Source organism: Octodon degus, unplaced genomic scaffold, assembly GCF_000260255.1.
Source record: "Octodon degus isolate 3935 unplaced genomic scaffold, OctDeg1.0 scaffold00045, whole genome shotgun sequence".
In the NCBI taxonomy this organism is placed as follows: domain Eukaryota; kingdom Metazoa; phylum Chordata; class Mammalia; order Rodentia; family Octodontidae; genus Octodon; species Octodon degus.
This window is the reverse complement of record NW_004524621.1, coordinates 8,932,357-8,941,982: the sequence shown is the minus strand read 5'-3', so window position 1 is coordinate 8,941,982 and position 9,626 is coordinate 8,932,357. Positions and strand designations below refer to the sequence as shown.

Sequence of the window (9,626 nt, the reverse complement as noted above, 5' to 3'; positions counted from 1 at the left end):
TGAAGAGAAATCAGCTGTTATTCTGATGGGTTTTCCTTTAAATGTGATCTGTTTCTTTTCTCTAGCAGCTTTTAGTATACTGTTCCTATGCTGAATTTCTGGGATCTTGATTATTATATGTCTGAGTGTGGTTTTAATTGGGTTAATGTTATTTGGAGTTCTATATGCTTCGGTTACCTGACTGTCAGATTGTTGCCCCATATTTGGAAAGTTTTCTGCTATTACTTCTGCCCATGTTCTTTTATATCATTTGTATTGACTCCTTCCTTCTCATGGATGCCTATTAGTCTCACACTGTACATCTTTGCATCATCTTGCAAGTATTGAATTATTTTTTCCTGCATCTTAGTTGTTTTTAAGAGATTTTCTCTTACTTTTTCACTAGCTGCAATGGTATCTTTCAGGTCAGAAAATCTATTTTCACTTTCACTCAAATGGTTTTGCCAGCTTGTGATTGAGGTTTTAATTTCCTGTATATCACTTTGAATCTGTTTCATACATTCTATTTCTTTCCTAAATTGCTTATTCAGGGGTTCCATCATTTTTATATTCTGCTCTATTTTTTATCAGTATATTCTTTAGAAGCACTTAGTACTTCTTTGATTGTATTTATCACTATATTTTTTAGTTCAGAAATTATTTCTGATCTGATTTTTTTTATACCTTTCTGCAGTTGTTTCTTTACTTCCAACACTATTATTTCAGAGATATCAGGTGTGTGATTTCTATGCTAGTGCCTTCTGCATTTGTACAGGGTGGACTTGGGGCTTGAGACTGCATTTTGTTCCTTCTCTTTGTCATTTTGTATACCACTGTCATCTGACCTTTGGTGTAGAGCTTAGAGTTATCACCTTAGCACCATGTCCGGATCTACGAAGCTCAGATTCTTCCAGGTGGGTGTTGCTTGGATTTGGCTGGGGTCTGGCTGCTGTGCTTCACTTCTTTCTGCTGCAGCCGTTGAAGTTGAACTCTGGCAAGATGTTCTGCTCCTGAATCAGCTGGGTGGGTCTTGCCTCTAGCCTCTTTGCAGGGAGTTCTGCTGAAGGGTTCTGCGTCGGGCCTGTGCTCTGGGTAGAATGAGGATCCAGTGGGCCCCCGGCAGTCTCACTCACTCGCCGGGTCTGTACTCTGGGTCTATTCAGAATTTGGCGGGCCGCGGGTCATCTCACTCACACACCAGGCCTGTGCTTTGGTCTATTCAGGATCCGGAGGGCCCCGGGTTGTCTCACTCACATGCTGGGCCTACACTCTGGATCTGTTAAGGATCCGGCAGCCCTGGTCATCTCACTCATATGCTGGGCCTATCTTCCAGGTCGATTCAGGATTCATGGCCCCAGGTGGTAAAATGCATTTCTTTAAAGAACTGTTTTAACAAAATTTATTGAAATAATTGCAGATCTTCAAGAACTTATAAAATCTCTTGTATAGTTTGCTTATTTTACTTCATTAGTAACAGTTTACCAAAGTATAATATAGTATCATAACCAGCATGACACTGATCATCTCTTTCAGATTTCCTATTTTACACACACACTCATTTGTGTGTACATATATTAAGTTCTATACAGTTTTGTCACCTGTGCTAGTTTGTGTATCCACCACAGTTAAGAAATTCAGATACCTCCTGATTTCCTCCTATAACCACACGCACTTCCCTGCTGTCTCTGCTTTCCTGTCCCAACCACTGACAACCATTAATTTGACCATTAAATTGACCATTAATTTGTCCTCTACTTCTAAAATTGTCATTTAAAAAATATATATGCAATCATACAGTGGGTAGCCTTTTGGGGTTTTTTTTTTTTTTCCCATTAAGCATACTCTGGAAAGTCATCAAAGTTGTTTTATATTTCAATAGTTCACCTCTTCATAATACTGAGCAGCACTGTATGGTATGCTTTTGAAGTTTTTTTTTTTTTTAATGTATTTGATACAGGGTCTCTCTACACAGCTCAGACCATAGTGATCCTCTCCTGTTTTCAGCCTCCCCAGCACTGGGAATATAGGTGTGTGCTACCACTCAGTGGCTGGCTCAGTGTACCTGGAGGTGGGCCAGCACCACACGCTCATCTACACAGGCACTTAGTCTACTGAACTATCTTGCTGGCCCTGCTTTTGCAGAATTTTAACAAATGTGTATCATGTGGAATATAACTCCTTTTTGAGAAGAATATCTATCAATATTCTCAGTTAATTCCAACTGCAAAAGGCAACCACTGGTGTGATTTCCACCACAGATGAGTTTTTGCACATTCTAAAATTTCATAAAAATGGAACTATGGGATATGTATACTTTTGTGTAAGACTTCTTTCACTCAGCAAAAGACTTTTTGAGCTTCATCTACTTTTTTATGTTGTATTTCAACAGTCCATTTGTTTTTAGTGTGGAGTAGTATTTCAGCATATAATGTAACATATTAAAAAAATCATCTTATGAGGGAAAATTCAACTATTTATGGCTTATGGCTATTATGAATCATGTTGCTGATTAAAACAACAACAACTGGGGAACAAACCCAGGTCTTCGACATTGAACTATATCATTTTGTTTAAATTTTGAGGCTGGGCTACAACTTGAGATGCTCCTGCCTCAGCCTTCCAGAGTGCTGCAATTGTTAAGTGTGTGCTACCAGGCCCACCCTACTGTGTTTTTGAGGACCTATGGTTTGATTTCTCTTAAGTAAACACCAAAGAGTATTATCATTGGATCTTTTCCCCAGAGAGACTGCCCATTTAACATTTCCATCAAGGATGTGTAAGAAACTCAGTTGCTCTACCACCTTGCCACTTCCTGTCAGGCTTTTATTGCTATCATTTTGGTTTTAATTTGTATTTCCTTCAGGACTAATGATGCTGAGCACTTTTCATTTAGTCATTCATGTGTCTCCTTTTTGAAGTGCCTTTTCAAATCTTTTGCTTATTTTTGAGTTGAATTTTTATTACTAAATTATAAGACTTCATTGTATATCCTTTGCCAGATCTATGTTTTTTTTAATATCTCCTTTCAGAGTATGATTTGCCCTTTCAGTTTTTTGCTTTTTGTGGTTTTTTTTTTTTTTTTTTTTTTTTTTTTTGCAGAACCAGGGATTGAATTCAGGATCTTGCACTTGCCAGGCAAGCACTTATTCTACTGAGCTATCTCTCCAGCCTCCTTTTTCAATTTCTTTTTTTTTAAATGACAATAATCAACAAATTTATTGCATTAAATATTTTATATATAAAAGTGGCCCAGTTGTGCAGAGTGCACAAAACATCATAACATGTTAGGCTTTTTTCTGGCCATAGTGGCACCCATTTTTTTCAGATAATTTCTTTCTTTTTTTTGTATTTAGTACAGGGTCTACAGGGTCTCACTACACATATTGGGCTGGCAGTGATTCTCCTGTTTTCAGCTTCCCAAGCTCTGGGATTACAGGTGTGCACCACCATGCCCAGTCTCAGTTACGATCTCAGTGTTCCCCATGGTCTGGGCCAACACAGCAGGCCAGGGATTGAACCCCAGTCCCTGTGTCTGTCTAAGCAGATACTTTAATACGCTGAGCTATCTGGCCGGCCCTCAGATAATTTCTGATGGCATTCTCTCCATTGTTTGCATGTATTTTTTGCTGATCCTAAGTAAGCTTCTACAAAGTGAATGCTTTTTTGAGTAACATGCCCATGGCATTTCATGGGTTAATAGTTTATCAATGATTTGTTCTCTAAATTTTCTAACACAGACATCTTACAAATACCCGACTGCTGGAGTATATAATATGCATTTACAATTGTGGTACCACAAATTACGTTGTGTTCCAATTTTCTACACCATTTTCATGTTTTCCTTAAGGAACTGTAGTGTGATGACATGTGGTCTACTAAAGCAATGCCTTCCTTTGCAATACTGCAGTCAAAGACAAGGTCAGATTTGAGGTTTCCCTGCGATCAAGTATACAAACAAGTTTTACAGGTTTTGACATTCAAATAGTCCTTTTATCAGTCCACTTAAGAGATCTTATGCCAGCAGGAATTTTACAGTTTATGATTTTCATGATATTGGTAAAAGTTTTCAATTTGGCTACTCTGGCCCTCCCAAGATACGTTTCTTTTTGTAACAGCTTATGTGTTAGGGGTGTACCTGCACAATAACCACATGCATTAATTTCAACACATCATAGGAATGCCCATGCCATAAGGGTTTGCACTTTTTCTGGCAGGGACATGTAAATCATAGGCATAAGCATTACTCATACACAATTTATATAATTTTATCCAGCATTTGGACAGCTTTTCCTTTGATGTACTGGCAAAAACACAGACATCCTCATCCTAAAATCATACTTTTGTCTGTCACTACATTTTTTCCAGGTTTTACTTTATTCTTGAATACACTAATAATTTCTTCCATTATTCCAGGGCGTCTTGTTTCTGCTTGTGGTATTGTCAGAGAAGTATAAGCAGTGCGAATAGCCAAAAAATGATTGCGTTGCATAGCATTCTTTACATATCAGTCAGCATTCATGTTATTTTCAGACGAATATGCAATCTAACATCCACTGATGGCACTGTCCTCATAATTAATAATGTACCTAAGACAATGTTTATCTCATCAGTTGTGATGGATTCCCAACTGTGCTCATCTTTTCTTTCTGCACTGCAGCCACGCTGTATGGCCTCTGTTTCTTCAACTATAATTTCGAGTATATTTTCAAGTGCATATAGTTTGTACAACACACAAGGATCACTGCAATAATATTTCTTACTAGAAGTTCTGTGTTTCTTAGTTTTGTGTGCTTCTGTTCTGTTCCATCTTCCTGTGGTCAGCTGCTATTCTTCACCTTGTCTTCATTCTCGTCCAAATCCTTGCTGTATTTGTTGGCTGCACTGGGCACAAGAGTACTTCATTAATTGATGCATCCTCATAGCTGGGACAAGTTGGCCCTTATAAGCTACAGGTTCTTCCTTGGAATCCTACAGAAGGGCTCTGCCCTCGCTGCTGTATGCAGACCGGGGTTTTCATCTCTCTCCCCTTGCCTCCTCCTGCCATTCTTTCTTCTTCTTCTTCTTCCTGAGAGGTTGTCCAGTTCCTGTCAGATTACTTTCTTTCCTCTTTCCTTTGCAGACAGAATCCCCATTCGATTTCCTCAAGTAAATTTTCCTTTGTAAACAGCTTTTCAGTATTTCTTTCAATCAAGTGACTCCTTTTCTCCAAATTAGGGGAGGGAAGAGGGGAAACCCGGCAGGTCCTAGGGTTTAGAGGCTGGATCTCTCCACAAGAAAATGTTTCCTTCCCTGAATTGGTTTTCTTGGGATTTTTTATGGTCCCCAAGATCCTGTCTTCTTAGCACAGTGGAGATTGAAAGCTGCACATCTCTATCAGTGGGTTGGATGTCTGTCCCCTTTCAGTTTCTTCATGGAATCATTTAATGAAAAAATTTTAATTTCAATAAAGCCTAGTTCATTAACATTAAAGATTGTCGTTTTTTCTTTCATTAATTTCTCTTACCTGAATTTGAAACTTCTGCTAGTCCTTAAATCACTAATTAATTAGAGACAGTGTCTTGCTATGTAGTTCAGGCTAGCTTTGAACTCACTATATAGCCCTTGCTGGCCTCAAATTCACAGCAATCTTCTTGCCTCAGCCGCCTGAGTGCAGGGATTATATGCATGCGCCACCATGCGCACAATTACTTTTGTTATGCTATGAAGTGGTATTGAGGTTATTTTTTCTTAAACTTTTTTTCTTTTCTTTCTTTTCTGAAATGGTCTCGCTATATGGTTCAGGCTGGCCTTGAATTCATTATATAATCCAGGCTGGCCTCAAACTTGCAGCAATCCTTTTGCCTCAGCCTCCCAAATTCCAGATTTATAGGTATACACCACCATGCCCTGCAAAGTTATTATTATTATTTTCAATGTAGACAGCCAGCTATTCCACACAAATTGTCAAAAACAACCTACTTTTCATATTGGGTTCCTTTGGTCCTTTACCAAAAATCAAATGACAGTAGTATGGGTCTAATGCTGGACTATTTATTTTGTTTCTTTTGTCTATCTGCCAGTCATTATGGCTGCACCATAGTTTTGGTATGTCTTTCCTTTTCTAGATTTGCTTTTGGTGTCAAGTGTAAGAAATTTTTAACTAGTTTGTGTTTTTTTCCAAAAGTTTCATATTTTTACATTTAAGCCTGTGATCAAATTAAGTTAATTTTTTATTAGCATATACTCTTAAGTTTGAAGTTACCTATTTTATGTGTTCAAGAATTTGAGTCTTTCTCTATTTATTTGTCTATGGAGGTCCAACTGTCCCAATACCATTTGCTGAAAAGAGTAGCCTTCAACTTAATTATTTTTGCATTTCATCAAAAATCAATCGAGTATTTTTTTTTCTAGTTTATTTCATCACAGTAATACTTGAAGACCAAATTCTAGGTATTAGAAATGTTTATTTCCACTGTGTTGGTCATTGTTTCTAAGCACACCTGGCAGATTTCAGTCTGCACTAGACTGAGGCTTTCTTTTGGGTAGAGACTATGTACTTTTACCTCTGAAGACTCAATGCCTGGTATTGACTCCATCCTCTGCACCAACTCTCCAGGACAACAGAAAAGACAAGGAGAGCACTCTTAGCTACAGGTTTCCAAGGCCGCTTCAATATCTAGCCAACTGGTCTCAGGCTCTATGAGAACAAGGTTTTAATTTTTCCCAAGCTATAGGTTCTTTTTAGACAGTAATCCCAGTATGTGACAGGTTATTATTACCTGTAACTGATCAGAATCACTGGAGGGAGGCAACAGGTAAGTAACACCTCTGGCCCTCTTGAAGTAAGCGTATTATGCCCAACTTTTACATAATTCATGTTTCTGTCACAATATCACTTCTTTGTATACTACATCACTCCTACATTTTATCCTTTCCTGAAGTTTGCAGGGCTCTGCCACTAATAATCTTTTCCTAATTTGAATGCTGCTTTTCTTATCACAGTGTCACCTGCACGCAAAAGGGGCTGATACCAGGCCCATCTTGAGTGAGTCAGAAGCCATTTAGCCCCAGTAAACACCTCTTCCTCTACAGTCAACCCTTGGCATATCCATAGGTTCCATATTGATAGAGTTAACAAACAAAAAGTATTTGAAAAAAAGATTATCTGCACTGAGCATATATACTTTGTCATTTCCTAAAAATATAATTATTTATATATCACTTATGCTGTATTAGGTATTTTACGTAATTTTGAGATGATTAAAGTTTATGAGAGGAATGCACAGGTTATTTGCAAATACTATGCCATTTTATGTAGGAGACTTGAGCATCCACAGAGTTTGGTATTTGTAGGGGAGGGTGGATTCTGGAATCAATTTCCTGCACAGATAGAGGGATGATCATACGTTTTTAGCTACCCCTACTTATCAAGTAATAATTTTAAAAATTTACTTTGCTGTCTCTACATAAGATCTTTGTGACCTGTACATGGTTCTCTGAATTTAGATTTCACATATTACATTTCTTCTAGCTAGCCCTGACATTTCAATTTGTTTCTCATTAGCTCAGACTCAGTCTCCCTTTCCCACCTAATAAATATCCCTGTCATATTATATCCCGACACAGTTTACATTTATCTTTCTATTTATCTATCCTCCCTTAAAAAGAATCTCTGTATATATTTTTCTCCTTTCTAATTGCTCAGTTTCATTTCTTCTTTATCATCTGGTGACTTCAATTTAAAACCACCACAGCATTATCCCCACTTCCAAACATTTCTTCCCAGAGGGTGAACTCATCTCAACCATTACATCTGGAAGGAATATCTTTTCATCATTAAGAGCTCTGACCTACTTCTTAAAACTTTGTTCTCTTTGTCTCTACATCCTACTTTATGATTTATATAAGACTTTCAGTATTACTGTGCAATGCCCTTTTACTTTACAAGGATTTTTTTAGGTGGGGCTGGCTCAGGCTGGCTTTGGCTGGCTAAGGGCAAGTGGGGTGTGTGGCATGTGAAGCTGGGGATTGAACCGCAGTCCCACAAGCCTGACTGGGTTTGCCCATGCAGGCGCTTAAACAACTGAGCTAACCGGCAAGCCCCCTGTAATACCCTTTTAGGAAACACCATAGACCGTGTATTCTCCAGGATGTCTTCTCCATGAAGTTCTTCTGCAAGTGACAGAGAACCCTGATAGGCCTTTAAGAGTAAATGAGATAACCTCAACACTTTCTAGGTGAAAGGCTTCTAAATGGCCTTTTGTAGGTTTATTCTTGAGGATCCTCCTTGGGAACTATTGTTACTATCCTGATTCTTAACAGTGATATAAAAGACTCAAATCACAATAACCTAAATTATGACCACCAAGTCTGATAATTTCAGCTGGCCTCATTGCCAAATTGAACCTAGTTTACTATATAACAGCATTCGATCAGCCACCTATTTGTGTGCCCATGTGATATATCCAATACCACCCAGCACTACCAATTTCTGTCCCAGATGGGATTCTCATGGTTAATATAGAAGCTCATTAGTTTGTTTTTTGGTAGCAGGGATTGAACGTGGGATCTTGCACTTGCCAGGCAGGTGCTTAAGTCACTGAACTATCTCTCTGGTCCTGTAACAGCTCATTAGTAAAGAACACTTGACCACCATTCAGCTAGAGAATAAAGTGAAAACCCAACACACTGTCTAATGTCTAGCACAAAGTATATGCTTACTAACACTGTTTTTAAGAATAAATGAAGAGTCCATCAAGTCACTATCCCAACTGTTTGGCCAAGAATTGTTTTCCTTAATCTTGTCATATGAACACAGCTTTGAGGACCCTCCTTCCCAAGGCTGTTACATTAACTTAGAAATTCCTTTTTTGTTTTTTTTACTGACAAGTAGAATTCATTAAGCTCTGCACATATAATATAGCTTTAATTGCATCCGAAGTGCTAACAAAGGCTCTAGTAATCAAGAATGGCAGTATGTCATTTTGTAACAATCAAAACTAGCTTTTCAGAAGAGATTATCTTCAAGTAAATCTAGTCATGCTTTTAAAAATTGCTTTAGGTCACTCCAACCTTGGCAATTAATGTTTGGCACAAACAACAAAATAATCACAACTTGATAAATAACAGAGATAACACTATAGGCCATGAACATACTGCATAAGGAAATGGTAGTGGCACTAAATCAGTGGTTATTACAGTGAGTAGAGCACCTTGGCCTCTAGCCTGGACACTCAGTTTTCAAAGTAGGAGCAATGTCTATAGTATCATTTCTAACACTGCAAACAAGTAGAAAATGAGTTGATTTTTTTTTTTTTTTTTTGTGGTTGGGGGGAACAGGGATTGATCTCAGGCCCTTGCGCTTGCCAGGGAAGCGCATATTCTACTGAGCCATCTCCCTGGCCCCAATGAGTTGATTTTTATTAATAAATTACAAGGGCTGGCCAGATAACTCAGGGGATTAAAGCTCCTGCTTAGGCAGAGCCAGGGACTGGGGTTTGATTCCTACCATGCCCGTACTGGCCCCGCCCCCTGGGTATGCTGAGATGATGATTGAGACCAGGCGTGGTGGCATGTGCCTATAATCTCAGTGCTTAGAAAGCTGAAAACTGGAGGATCACTACGAGTCTGATCTGTGTAGTGAGACTGTGTAGTCCCTGTACTAAATA

General features: G+C 38.5%; 1 protein-coding gene across 3 annotated transcripts in view; it reads right to left on the bottom strand.

The window, feature by feature from the left end:
• The window catches only part of Fbxo10 (F-box protein 10), a 58,030-nt gene that overhangs the window by 31,408 nt on the left and 16,996 nt on the right, over nt 1–9,626 (bottom strand). Inside the window, exon 2 of one of the 3 annotated variants that reach the window (XM_023715889.1) lies at nt 4,740–4,860. The exons of 1 other annotated variant lie outside the window; for it this stretch is intronic. The gene's annotated coding sequence lies outside the window, so the exon portion shown is untranslated. The remainder of the gene's footprint in view (nt 1–4,739; nt 4,861–9,626) is intronic. One more of the 3 variants, XM_023715890.1, reaches the window with a different exon arrangement.